We start from the raw sequence: 12,600 nt of genomic DNA, 5'->3' as shown, positions 1-12,600 counted from the left end.
AGATGCCACCAGGTAATATCTCCATATTACTCTTACCCATAACTGCCAGCTGCAAGGATCGCCTTTCTGGAAAGTTCTATTGCTTGTACCGCTCAAGCTTCTTCCATCTCAGAAATGCTCTTTTGTGGTTGTAAAATAAGAATGTCCCTAAATTATTAATTGGTTGTGTCTCTATCCTAACATTAACCCTCTCTTCACTGTGTTAGGAAAAGAATTGTTTGCATCATTTTCACCTCCTTTGGTTCTTGCAGGACAATCACCTTCATATAATATTCCTCCATGACGAAAATAAATTAATTGCAGCCTGTAGACTCTGAGTAGGTTAAGATTGAAAAATATTCTTCAAATAAGTCAGCGAAGATCATTAGTTTGTTGTATGTACGCACAGGGTTGTCATGTATTTGGGATTTAATGCCATTTACTCAAAAGGTCGTCTCTAATTCTCAAGAGCCATTTCTTCATGAGATGATTCATTCGAGGTTCTGTGTGATGTGTGCATGTTCATGTCAACCTCATACATTAACCATGCCCAAGATGTACCTGCCATATAACTTTCTCAGACAGCTCTACTGATAAGAGGACCTAAAGCCTCACTTAACATTCTTCACCAAGAAATCAGGGCCTGAGGTTATCAGTGGGTTAAAGCTGGAAGAAAACACCTTCTGAGAATTTAAAGAAAAAAGCTGTCTGCATCTCCAGACTCATGTTCTGCAATCATTACAGATCAAATACCAACTAAAAGTATGCAGAGAAGCATGCAAATCTCAACATACAACTACACATGGCGTATGACGGTAGAGGACACCAGGCGATGGAGAGGCAATTGTGGGTTATTGTCCACTCAGGTAGATATTGGGTTATTGTCCATTCAGGTAGACATACAGATATTGCCCAACAATCTATTGTCAACTTTTAATTCCTGGGTTCAAAGTAAAATAAAAATGTACAGGATTACGCGGGCTTCAAATGTTCAAGTTTCACGGTCCATATGTGGAACACGACTTCTAGCTGGCCACCCATCTCCTGACCTGATCTCAACAGTCTAATTGGCATATATGAGGCAGTCAAGTTCATGTCAGAAGACCAATGACTAGACCAGAAAAGGTGGTGTAATGCGGCATCCCTGCATGACTCCTCTCCCTGACAGGAATGCCGACATGCTCACCATCACGGCTGCTCAGCTGTGCCTCCAGCTCCGACTTCCTCCGCAACTCCCAGGTCCCAGAACCTGCACACGCGGCTCAGGTCTCCCCATAATGCACTTAGGGGGCACACTCCCCACTTCGTAAAGGGGCAGCTTGCACACTGCGTAAGTGTCCCCAGCCTATAGCTGGGAGGCACCAGGTATTTAAGGCACCCTCCCTTGTAGGGAGGTACCTGAGCAACAGTAGTACCTAGTTAGTTTGATACTTACAAGTTCCTTGTTAGGTCACTGTCCTGAACCTGCTCTGCGTCTCTTTACCAGTACCTGTCCAGTGATCCTGATCTTGTCCTGCCCGAACCCCGAGTCTGTCCTGTCAGAACCTGCCATTCTGTCTGAACCAGCACCAATATCCATACAGTCAGTAATCCTGATCCAGTCCTGCCTGCTACTCCGAGTTCATACCTGCGTCACTGTACCAAAGTTTCTCCTGTGACTTGGATCTTGTCCTGCCTGACACTCCAGGTGTGAACCTGCATTCCATACCTTCTGGGTTAGATGCTGCAGTACCCAGGACTGTCCTGGATTGGTACCTGGTGGCTACCTGCATCTCAAGCCTAACCTCACCATCAGAGGCTCTAGTGAAGACCAGGTAGCAGCTTATTTAGGTCCATCCAGGGTAAGCCCGGTCAGTGGTGCAATGGGTTCACACCCACCAGCATGACAGGTGGTCTATACATAATCCATGCACGTGAAGTCGTAGTTGGACTTTTGCAGCGCCCCAGAGTCCTGGTCGTTGCAGTACTGTAGCTCCGCCACTAAGGGGGGCTATGGTACGTCTGATGGCACTGAAGGAGTTCATCTGACCAGGTATCACAGACACCAATACATTTCACAGTCTGGCCTCCAGGGGGAGCTAAGGGTTCTATTTATTAGGCCACTCCTCACAGTCTGGTAAAACTGGGGGTTAGGCAGGAAGTTAGAAAGAAAGCTGACTCTGTTGGAACCAGGCAACACCTTGTGGCAGAGGGTGTTGTAGGGGAAGATTCAGAGGGGTCCCTGTCAGGGGTGGGATCCTGACAGAGGCCTAGCAACCAGAGAGAACATTACGGGACCGCGCCTGCACGATATAGTGGCGGTACCCCAAGGAAGGACAAGAAGCGAGGTTTATTGTGCTGAGTGAGAAACGAGATCAACGCAACAAGGAGAATACCAGTAGGAGTCGTGCTGTAAGACGAGGCAACATCCTATTGAGGCGCATAACCGGTGGCCGGAACGCCGAGGAAGTATAGAGCTCCAAGCCAAACTTCAAACCTACGGCAGGACAGTCAGTTACAGGCGGGCTGTCTCACCCAGACCCAGGAAGACACAGGGGGGTAACAACAGGAGTGGGGCGACGCAAGAGTCCCGGAAGAGCTCCGAGCCTCCCGTCATACGGGTGCGTCCTAACCGTAAGATCAGGGGGACATAGAGGGAGAACATCAGAATCGAGTTGTGAGGGAACACGAGAAACAGACACAACAGTTGTGGGGACTATCCCGTAAGCACAGCAGGGGAGGACCACAACACAAGCGCAGGAAGGTAGGCACAGATTTCCACCTGCAAAGGGAACTCTGGAGGTGCCATCGGACCTGCCGGACTTGCGCAGCCCTGTTAACCGTATTCCGGATTGAGGACTCAGAAGCCTTCAGTAAAGAGGTAAAGAGACTGCAACCTGGTGTCCTCGTTATTGACCGTGACCGGCACTACACCGCACCATAACATCAGCACCATACCACCACCTTTCATTGTGCGCCCCTCAGCAGGGTCACGGACTGGGTCTAGCCACCGTGACAACCCCAGAGCAGAAACTCAGAGGCCCGGTACCGGGTACCCCTCGGCCCTGCGGCAGTGGGGGCGCTGCACTTTTACTTTTTCGTAATTTCATCATGTGTTCTGTATGTAGAGAGATGAAAAGAAAAACTTCTGCCAGACATATCGGGCAGTAATTTATCACCAGGAAAATAAATGTATTGGGCCAATAAAAGTCAATGTGCCAAGTCTTCTTTCCCCAACATCATCAATCAGAGGATGAGTCGGGAAGCCCATAGACATTGGATAGTCAATTGGTGTGGATGAAAGTGGATGGGGTTTGCCCAACATTGCTTTATTATATGGGGGCCTATAGTTGGTCGCCAATATCTAATTTGCTTCAATTATTTAGGTCTTTTCAATTAGATTTTAAGCATTTACAAGCAACGATCTTTCATTTTCCTGTCTTATTGCTTATTTTATTTTTTTTATTACCATTTGATAAGTGCTGCAGGGTATGCTGACAGTATATTATGAAATATTTTTATTATATTTATTTTTTTAATTTGTAATGCAGCATAGTCCTTTTAATAGAGCAACTTTTTAGGAAAATGCCTGGGTCGGCACAAAAAAGGAAAAAGTTGATGGCAACACAAAGGTTTAGTTATAAAAGTCTGGACATTACTTCTACACACTGCTTTTGGATTTTGGGTGGCTGATGATTTCACCCTCTGTACAAGTGCACTCCGATGAACACCGAATCATTAAGTCAACAAGAACGTCTATCCCACACAACGCCAATGGAGCGTGTAGCACAACATTGAAAGGGATGTTTTTCTTGCACTCTGACTATACGCCACTTTGTAGATAGCACTTTGTAGATTTCTCACTTGTGATCTCATCCGGGGCATTAATAGCGGAAAAAACAACTTCTGGAAACATACATGTCTAAAAGAGAAATAACGGGGATAACTCATGGGATTATGAATGGAAGATGACAATGTCAACATTTTATATCATCAGTTAATCAGGTTCCTAAAAAGTCCATTTGTAACACATGGCAATAGTGCTGCAACATGTAGGCGACTACTGTTGAATATGTAAGAAAGCTGTAAAACCTCCCTGTACCCAGTAAAGAAGCCAGGGACTTTTCTTCTGGTTTTAGTCAGGGACGTTTTTGTGCACAAGTCAAAGGGTGTATCCTGCGGATCAGAGAGGGACAAAGAGGAGCTAGAGGAATCACAGCAACTGGTGGAGACAGCAGGCCACCCCAGAAGTCAGAGAGCTGGAGACAGACTCTTAGAAGACGATAGCCAGGCAGAGTGACCAGGTACAGAAAGATAGTTCAGCACAGAAGGAATTGGGCACCAGGGCCTGCCCCATAAAAAGCAAATGTGCAAGTGGCAGAGAAGGTCAAGGAGACAACACTCTCAGAGGCCATAACACCTAGATCCCTGGGGTCCATCACTTGTGACTACAAGTATTCAGAGACTGATTTCCTGACCTGGTAGAACCTGTTGCCCCTATTCAGAACCCATCCAGCTTAACAGACTTCAACCTTACACATTTATCACAATATCATAATATAGGTGAAAAGTATATGACCACAGGGGATAAAGAACATGTTGGACAGTTCCATTTACTTTAAGAGATGGAGAAAGTCAGTTTGTCTGTCGCATAGAAAATTGCCATAGCAGACTCGAGGTCAGTGAGGATCCCACTGGCCTGGCCAACAAGTGATTATATACCTACATGATAGGCGATAAACTCATTTACTGCCATAAAACTTTTTGGGTTTCATACAACACACACACATCACATATGCAAATTGCCTCTTTAGAGAGGAAGAGGGTTTGAACTCTAGAGCACCACCTGTTGGAAGCAGCAATACTACATGTCACTATTGACCCTTAACAAATCTTGCAATATGATTTAGGATAAAAGCCAAATCAGAATCTGAATTTGCAGTCACGGTGTTTTGGGGTATTGCCCCTCGTCAGTGCAAAGTATGAGAACTGATTTGGCTAGGTGAGAGGCTCTAGACTAGGATCTAAAGGATAACATTTATTCTTGTGGATAGAAGTATACCGGCTCTGGCATGCCAAGGTGAGGAGGCTTATTCACCGTGCAATGCTCCTGTGGAAAATTTCATATGCAAATTGCACCTTCAGAGAGGAAGAGGTCTTAAACTCTATAGCGCCACCTGTTGGAAGCAGCAATCCAAAAAGTCATTATCGACCCTTTAGCAAGTCTTTCAACAAGACTACACACAGAAACTATCACCTGAACCTGCCATCACCCGAAACTGCCAATATCGATGGGTTTAGCCGACTGTCTAATGTGTTTGCAGGCCTCCTGTTTGTCCCACAATAGATGATTTTGGGAGATAGCAGGATCAGACTTGCCCAATTTTGGACTGTCAATCCTTCTATTTTTTGGAGACAACCCACCACTAGAGATATCTGGCAGAAGCTCTCTCATAAAGAACACATGAGCGCTCGGCAGAATGCATGCTCCCGTGTATGAAAAAGATAGGCGGGATAGTTTCCAGCCAACAGTCATCTAAAGTGTATGGCGGCCTTTAGAAAGGCTGATGAAGCTAACACACGTGACATTTTCACCACTTCGGCTCTACCTCAAATAGTTCACATAAGAGCATATTAGGAAGGAGTTAAGATAAGGCAGGCCAGTAATATAGGGCATTGTTTAAAGGGGTTACTTTCCCTGAAGAGGTTTTTTTTATATAATAAAAGGTCCCTGATAAGTTGATTTGTTGGGGAAACCATCAACAAGTGTTCAGTTCGTCTGCACTTTATGGGGTTTAAATATTACTCATTTCCCAACAGATGTCCTTTACATGAACATAAAGAGTCTTGCAGAGCAAGATCTAAGGGGTAAAGTTATTCCTGAAGGAGCCCACCATGTTTTACTTCTCAGGGAGCATCGCATAGCCTATAAGTCTCCATACATCAGCTTGGCAGTCTCCTTTCCTGGCAGTCATCAACAGCCTCTCAACCAGTCTCCTATTTTTTCCTGATAAGAAGCAAGAATTCTACACTGCTCAAAAAAATAAAGGGAACACTTAAACAACACAATGTAACTCCAAGTCAAGCACACGTGTGTACAATCAACCAATCCAGTTATGAAGCAACACTAATTGTGAATCAATTTCTCCTGCTGTTGTGGTACAGACAACAGGTAGAAGTGATAGACAATTAGCAACACAACCCCTATAAAAAGAGTGGTACTGCAGGGGTGACCACAGACCATTTCTCTGTTCTCATCATTTTTGACTGTTGCTTTGGTCATTATTGCATTTTGTCATTGCTCTCATATCATTCAGTGATATCTAGGATGTGGTATTGTAGTATTCCCTTTAATTTTTTGGGCAGTGTAAAATATTTGTATGCCATGTATGCCTTTTATATCCTGAGCCATGTGGAAGGCCCTTTAGTGAACAACTGTTCAAACAAAGGACAAGCGCTTGGTCCACCATTGGTTTGGTCAAACAGTTTATTGCCACTTCCCACCTCTTGTTTTTCAATTAATCTCCACTCTTCTCTGGCTCTAACAAACCAGAGCAGTCAATCAAAGAAGAGGGGGGTTGAAATAGAGGGATAACAAGTAGGTGGGAAGGTGCATTGAACTGTTTGGCCATGCTAAGGGTGCACCAACAGACTGCACTTGGTTTGAGCAGTTATGCTGTCCTGACAGACCCTTTAAAGGGTCCATACCGAATTATAGGATTGTTCCTTCTAATAGGTGGCCCTAGAAACCCCGTTCCCGTCCTCTGTGAAGATGCTATCTTCAGGGGAGAGACACACTTTGTGGTTGACCTTTAATTAACATACTAAGCAGGTTATTTGAAAATTACTTTATGAAAACTGACTTGTTAGATTTAGAAAGCACAATTTATAGTTAAATATTAGGAGGACCCAGGAACCGCTGAGTTCTACATCGATATTTGTAGGAGAACACTGTCAGTGGGTGGCTGGCAGCTCTGAAAAGAGCTTCCATGGACAGGCTTTGCACAAACCACTTCATGTAGCAGGTCCACAGGAAACCATGGCATTCATCATTGAGACCCTGTTGAAGAATCTAAACTTACACAGGGCCCCCTGGGTTGAGTCCGCTGGTTGGTAAAGCTCCCTGGCAGAGAGCAGTCAGAATGCCAGGTCAGTACCAAAAGGGCAATATCAGGAACAAAATTGTAAGATAGTAGGATAGTCTGCAAAGAATATGGGGTCAAGTACATGACTAGTAGAAGTAGACTAAAGTCTAATTCAGATGTCCATATATCATGGTCTATGTATGGACTGTGATTCATGTTGTGGCAGCAGGTCATCTGACCCAAACTTAACAGCTTATATGTGTCCGAGCACAGATCATGATACACAGACGAATGAATGAGCCTTAAAAGGAACCTGTCATGTGAAAAAAGATATGGGGTAAATTTGCAGGTTAATAGTGTTCTAAACCTGCCCAGTGCCAGCACTTAGAACCCTGCTGCCAGGAGGAAATTAACTTTTTCCCCCAGGCAGTGTTCAGTAAGAGAAGCGGTGCAAGCACGGTTTCAGTCTCCACTAGACGTATAGAAAGCAGCAGCTGTATCCGTGGCCCCCAGCACCGAGTGACAGAAGGTTCATCATTAGGATCGGCTGTCAGTCAGTAGCGGGGGCCTTTGTGCCACCTCTATATCTGAACATGGAACATTGCTGGGAAGAATAAAGTCCATTTAGCTGTGGGTCCAAGCAGCATGACACTTTCATCTTGGGGGGTCAATCTAACAAAAAGTATAGTCCAAAGTGGACTTTAGTGCGTGGGAGTATGGTAGTGTTCACACTGCTGTCGGAGGCCGATCTGACAATCTGCATGTAGTGCCATGTAGAATGAGCAGCTTCTGGTTGAATCGATGAGGCTATGTACATAACAGAGGTTACATTACAGTATCAGGTCCGTTGCACCAAACTACTGATGGCAAAAATAAAAAAAAAAGTGCGATATTACGTGAGAGTGAAGGAGAGCGATGGAAGAAAGCACAAATAGGGGGCAACGTCATATAACCAGAAGGAGATGAGAATGCAGGGGCTGTGAATGATGCTGTTTGGTATGAATCCTTTTGTGCCCCTCCTGAGTCACAGATTACATACCCCTTGCCAGGAATGTTGCATCAGTCTCTGACAGTTCATCTTGTGCCTTATCTGAGCCTCCCACAGCTTGGTAACCACACAATGGCCACACTTGGTTCTGGGCGGTCAGTGCTGACTATAGAAGTTATGCAGGTGTTACTGTAACTGCAGAGGAGGAGGAGGAGGAAAAGGGAAGCAAGGTGGCGCAGGGATGCAAACCTGTTACAGGACTATTAAATGGGATGTCCACTACTATGATATCTTTTGGATAGGTCATTAATATCAGATCAGTGGAGTCCGGTACCAGGCACCACCATTGTGGAATAACTGTTATCTGCTTCGGCAGGCAGTAGCCGGATGTAAACCATGTACAGAGCTGAAAAGCACAGCTTTGTGCACAGTTTAGTGGCCGCTCCTGTGCATATCAGCTTCTATTTATCTGAACCACAGCTGATCAATCGGAACAATGGTGTCGGACCACCGCAGATCTGATATCAAAGACCTAGCATATGGATGGTTCAACAGTATCATAGTAGTGGACAACCCCTTTAGTGAAGTGATGCCGCATCTTTGGCCTTCTGTGTCTTGCCTAGATTTGCACCTTTTTCTGGTGTAAATTCCAGGATATAAAAGGTTTAGTTCTGCATCAAGAGAGGATGGGCAGGTATTGGTGACATCATGCCTTCTGTTGGATGCATGCTTGATGGGCAGGTATTGGTGACATAATGCCTTCTGTTGGGCACATGCTTGATGGGCAGGTATTGGTGACATCATGCCTTCTGTTGGGCGCATGCTTGATGGGCAGGTATTGGTGACATCATGCCTTCTGTTGGGCGCATGCTTGATGGGCAGGTATTGGTGACATCATGCCTACTGTTGGGCACATGCTCGATGGGTAGATACTGGTGAAGTCATGCCAACTGTTGGGTGCATGCTCGATGGGAAGATATTGGTGACGTCATGCCTACTGATGGGCGCATGCTCAATGGGCAGGTACTGTGCACCAGTCCCATTGTAATGAGTCATCAGTAGACACGATGAGCCCTGCCCTGATTACCACTCGATATGGATGTGAACGGAAAAGGACTAACCATTTAAGCTCCGTCTACTTTTTAAAAAAATGCAAAAAAAACTGTGAACCATGATGTAAATATACAAAAAATTGATGATTAGGGTTACGGCCAGGTTAGACTTTATAACATAGGCCCTTTCATCTAATATAGAGCGCTCTGGTAAGGTGTAAGGGTGCTTTTACATTGGACTGTTTTGACTGCATAGTAAAAAAAAAAGTACAGAATACTGTGCTTTTTTGTTTTGGATTGCTGTAGTTTTTGCAATGTGGCTGTCAGCGTAACAACTGCATAGGCAGACACTGCATTACAAACGTGCCGCACAAATTGCAGCTAAAAAACTATTGCTTTTTTTTATGCAGGTTTTTTTTTTGTACTTTATGGCCAAAAAATCTTGTAAAAATACAAAGGAAAACAAATCAACACAAGACCTTTGCTTCGGCAGATGGACCCTCACCGATCAGACACTCATGGCATATATTAAAATCGCCTGGTCTGGATACAGATCTAACAACAGTATGAAAAGTCTTGCAGAAGTCTCGTTGCAAACAATGTCCTTTAAATGGTAATGAAGCGAAGTGCATGTTTTGGGGGGAATCAATGAAGAATTGCATTACGGGTCAATTTTTAAGATCCCCATAACTTTTCAGTAGAAATATAGTATATGGACACGATGCAACTGTCTTTCTTTATATGAGGCTGCAGGTACTGTGGATCCGGACACATCAGTCACACATAGTGAGGCTATGATGAAAACCACAAGGGCTGCATGTTCTTACTCAGCGGCCTTGACATACTTGCACAGCAACAAAGTTGCCCACAATCACCACCCTGATCATAGTGGAGTAAACGGTCATTGTGCACAGTCAATGATTTGTTTATTATATTTGTATCAGAGGTTCTGGGATATTGTAATAAGTCATTTGCTTCCATAAAACAAAATATGATGAAACGATTGTTACCCAACCTCTGCACAGAGCCATAACCAGGCTTTCTTTCACCTTTCAGCACCCAGTTTTATAAAACCTATCAAGTAACACTGGATGGGATTTCTCAGTTCAGGATCAGCATTTCTTCATAAGTGTAGAGCCTGGTAATAAAGAGGCTCTCAATCTACGGAAAATCGTTTTTTGTTTTTTTTTAAATCACACAGACAAATCACTAATTTGAATATACAGTATATTGTGCAATGAATCATTTTCCCTGTGGTGGTGTGGCACCCCTGAGGGTCCAGTCACCACAGAGGTACTGCACCTCAGCTAGAGGTGTGGTATCCCACTCTCGGATAAGGAGGGGGGCACTACCCGGTACCTGCTCACTAGCATCCAACAGCACACCACTCCAGGCCAGGGAATCTGGGCAGACCCTATTTAGGGAGGGCCCTATCTCAGGGGGAACTAGGTAGAGGGTGTGGGTGGAGGAAGTAGACAAGTGTAGGAGACCTGTAGGTAAAGTGACAGTTGGTAGTGAAGTGTTGTCATGGAGACGGGAGTGAGGTGGAGTTCGTAGGAGGAGTCAGGAAAAGTCTAGAAGGCAGTTAGTCAGTGAGAGGTGAGAGGAGTACGGAGGAGTCGGAGAGGAGCTCGAGAGAGAGGGGGTCCTGGGGGCCAGGGAAGTGAAGAATCCAACCATGGCGCCCGAATCCACGCCGACCGTAGTCGGGTGAAGGGACCAGGTCGCAGTGGGGGGCCGGCCTCAGACTAGTGGAGAGACTGTAGGACTCAGCTAGTGAACCGGAGGCTGTGATATCTGCATGTGCCACAGCCAAATCTACACACATTCGCTAAAAAGGCAGCCACATAGGGTCAAGGGGACCAGGAGGACGTCGCCCGACAGGACCTGAGGCTGCTGGCTTGGGACACTGTGTGTAGAGCGCAGGGCAGGAAGACAAGGGCCAGCACAGGGAGACGACCTGGAAAGGTACACAAGAAGGGGGTCCAGGAGAAGTTCACCCAAATTACCCCAGAGCTGGCTGGACCACCGACCCGGAGGACACAGCACCGGGCTGGTGATTGTAACCCGGAGACCATAAGTAAAGTGTGAAAACTGCACCCTGCTGTGTCCTCAGAATTATTTACTGCGTCACCTTCCCAGTACGGCAACAGTCACCAATGTCAAATTAACCCTATAACTGCCCTGGGGCCTAGCTCTACCCATGGAGAGCTGTAACATCTCTGCTACTCAACCAACCGCCCCAGTGGATCTGAATGACAGAGTCGGCCATCTATTGCTGAACACCACGGGTGGCGTCACGACTTAATCCCCTATAAACTTTTCCCCTTGCATCATTTTTATTGCACACCCAGAGCCACGGAGTTGGGTCACGGCCCCGTGACATCCCCAAAGAACTGTCTGACCCGGTTCCGAGTACCCCACGGCCCTGGTGGGCATCGCAGTGGCGCTGCAGGGAAATTGAACACTTACTTCCTTACAGGTTTAAAAAAAAATATCACTGAAGGGTTATAAGAGGGAGACACTTTTTGATAAATGAATTGTTATGGCACCCTTCCAACAGGTAGGAAATTGTCCAAAACGACCAGAAAAGCCTCCTCCATGAAATAATTTTTATGTAGTAGAAAGAGATGAGCAATTCGATTCACGCTGACCTGGTCCAACATTCAGTCCAGTCCTCCATGGCAGCTGGTCTTTACTTCTGCATACCATGCTTCTAAGTGCATCGCGCTAGGCTTCTCAATACAGGTCATGAAATTACGGGGCTTAGTAAGTACAAGGATGCAGGGTGCAAAAGTGAAAACCAGCTGCCACAGGACCAGATGGATGCCGGACCAAGGCAATGTCAATTGGATTGTGCCGCTAAAATATTGTGTATAATACATTTCAACAACCCTCATCTTGATCGGCACTGTACGGGTGAATGATCACTTTGGATTTGGCAACAGTGCCGACTCACTATATTAAATCCTGACAACCCTTCTCCTATTAGATTTTTCTAGTATCTAAATGCAAGCAGCGTAATCATGGGGGGAGAGAGGGGTGATGATGACAGACAACCTCGAGAATAATGCCTCTCCCAGTCACATTGTGGAATGGGCACAGCAGTCTGTGCTGATGCCAGTTATCAGATATCTGAAGTGGTGGGCACAAGCTGATGATGTTGTTCAGAGACGCAACATGAATCTTACTGGAGGAGCACTGTAATTAAGTAATTTAGAATATGAGAGTATTCAGAATTACTTTCTATCAAAAGATTTGACCATTTTTTATGGATTTATCCAGCGTTTGTTAGCCACAATGTGATTTGTTTATGACAGATCGGATGCTACAAGCTTGGTGTTCTATTTCTTTCCCATACTTATAAACATCGATGGGGAATAAAAAGGTTATTTGTGTAGACTGTGTAGGGGTTCTTGTACTCTAGTAGATGCTAAGGTATGTACAGGCACAGAGGTTTAATATCAAAACAGAGTAAAGTTTATTAAGAAAAATAAACTTTACTATGTTTTGACAT

General features: G+C 45.2%; 1 protein-coding gene across 3 annotated transcripts in view; it reads right to left on the bottom strand.

Moving 5' to 3' along the window:
* CRB2 (crumbs cell polarity complex component 2) overlaps window positions 1-12,600 on the bottom strand; it is a 229,814-nt gene that overhangs the window by 204,667 nt on the left and 12,547 nt on the right. The gene's annotated exons all lie outside the window — the stretch shown is intronic.

This window comes from Ranitomeya variabilis, chromosome 2 (genome assembly GCF_051348905.1).
Source record: "Ranitomeya variabilis isolate aRanVar5 chromosome 2, aRanVar5.hap1, whole genome shotgun sequence".
Lineage (NCBI taxonomy): Eukaryota > Metazoa > Chordata > Amphibia > Anura > Dendrobatidae > Ranitomeya > Ranitomeya variabilis.
The sequence above is the reverse complement of the archived record's forward strand: the minus strand, read 5'-3'. Positions and strand labels throughout refer to the sequence as shown.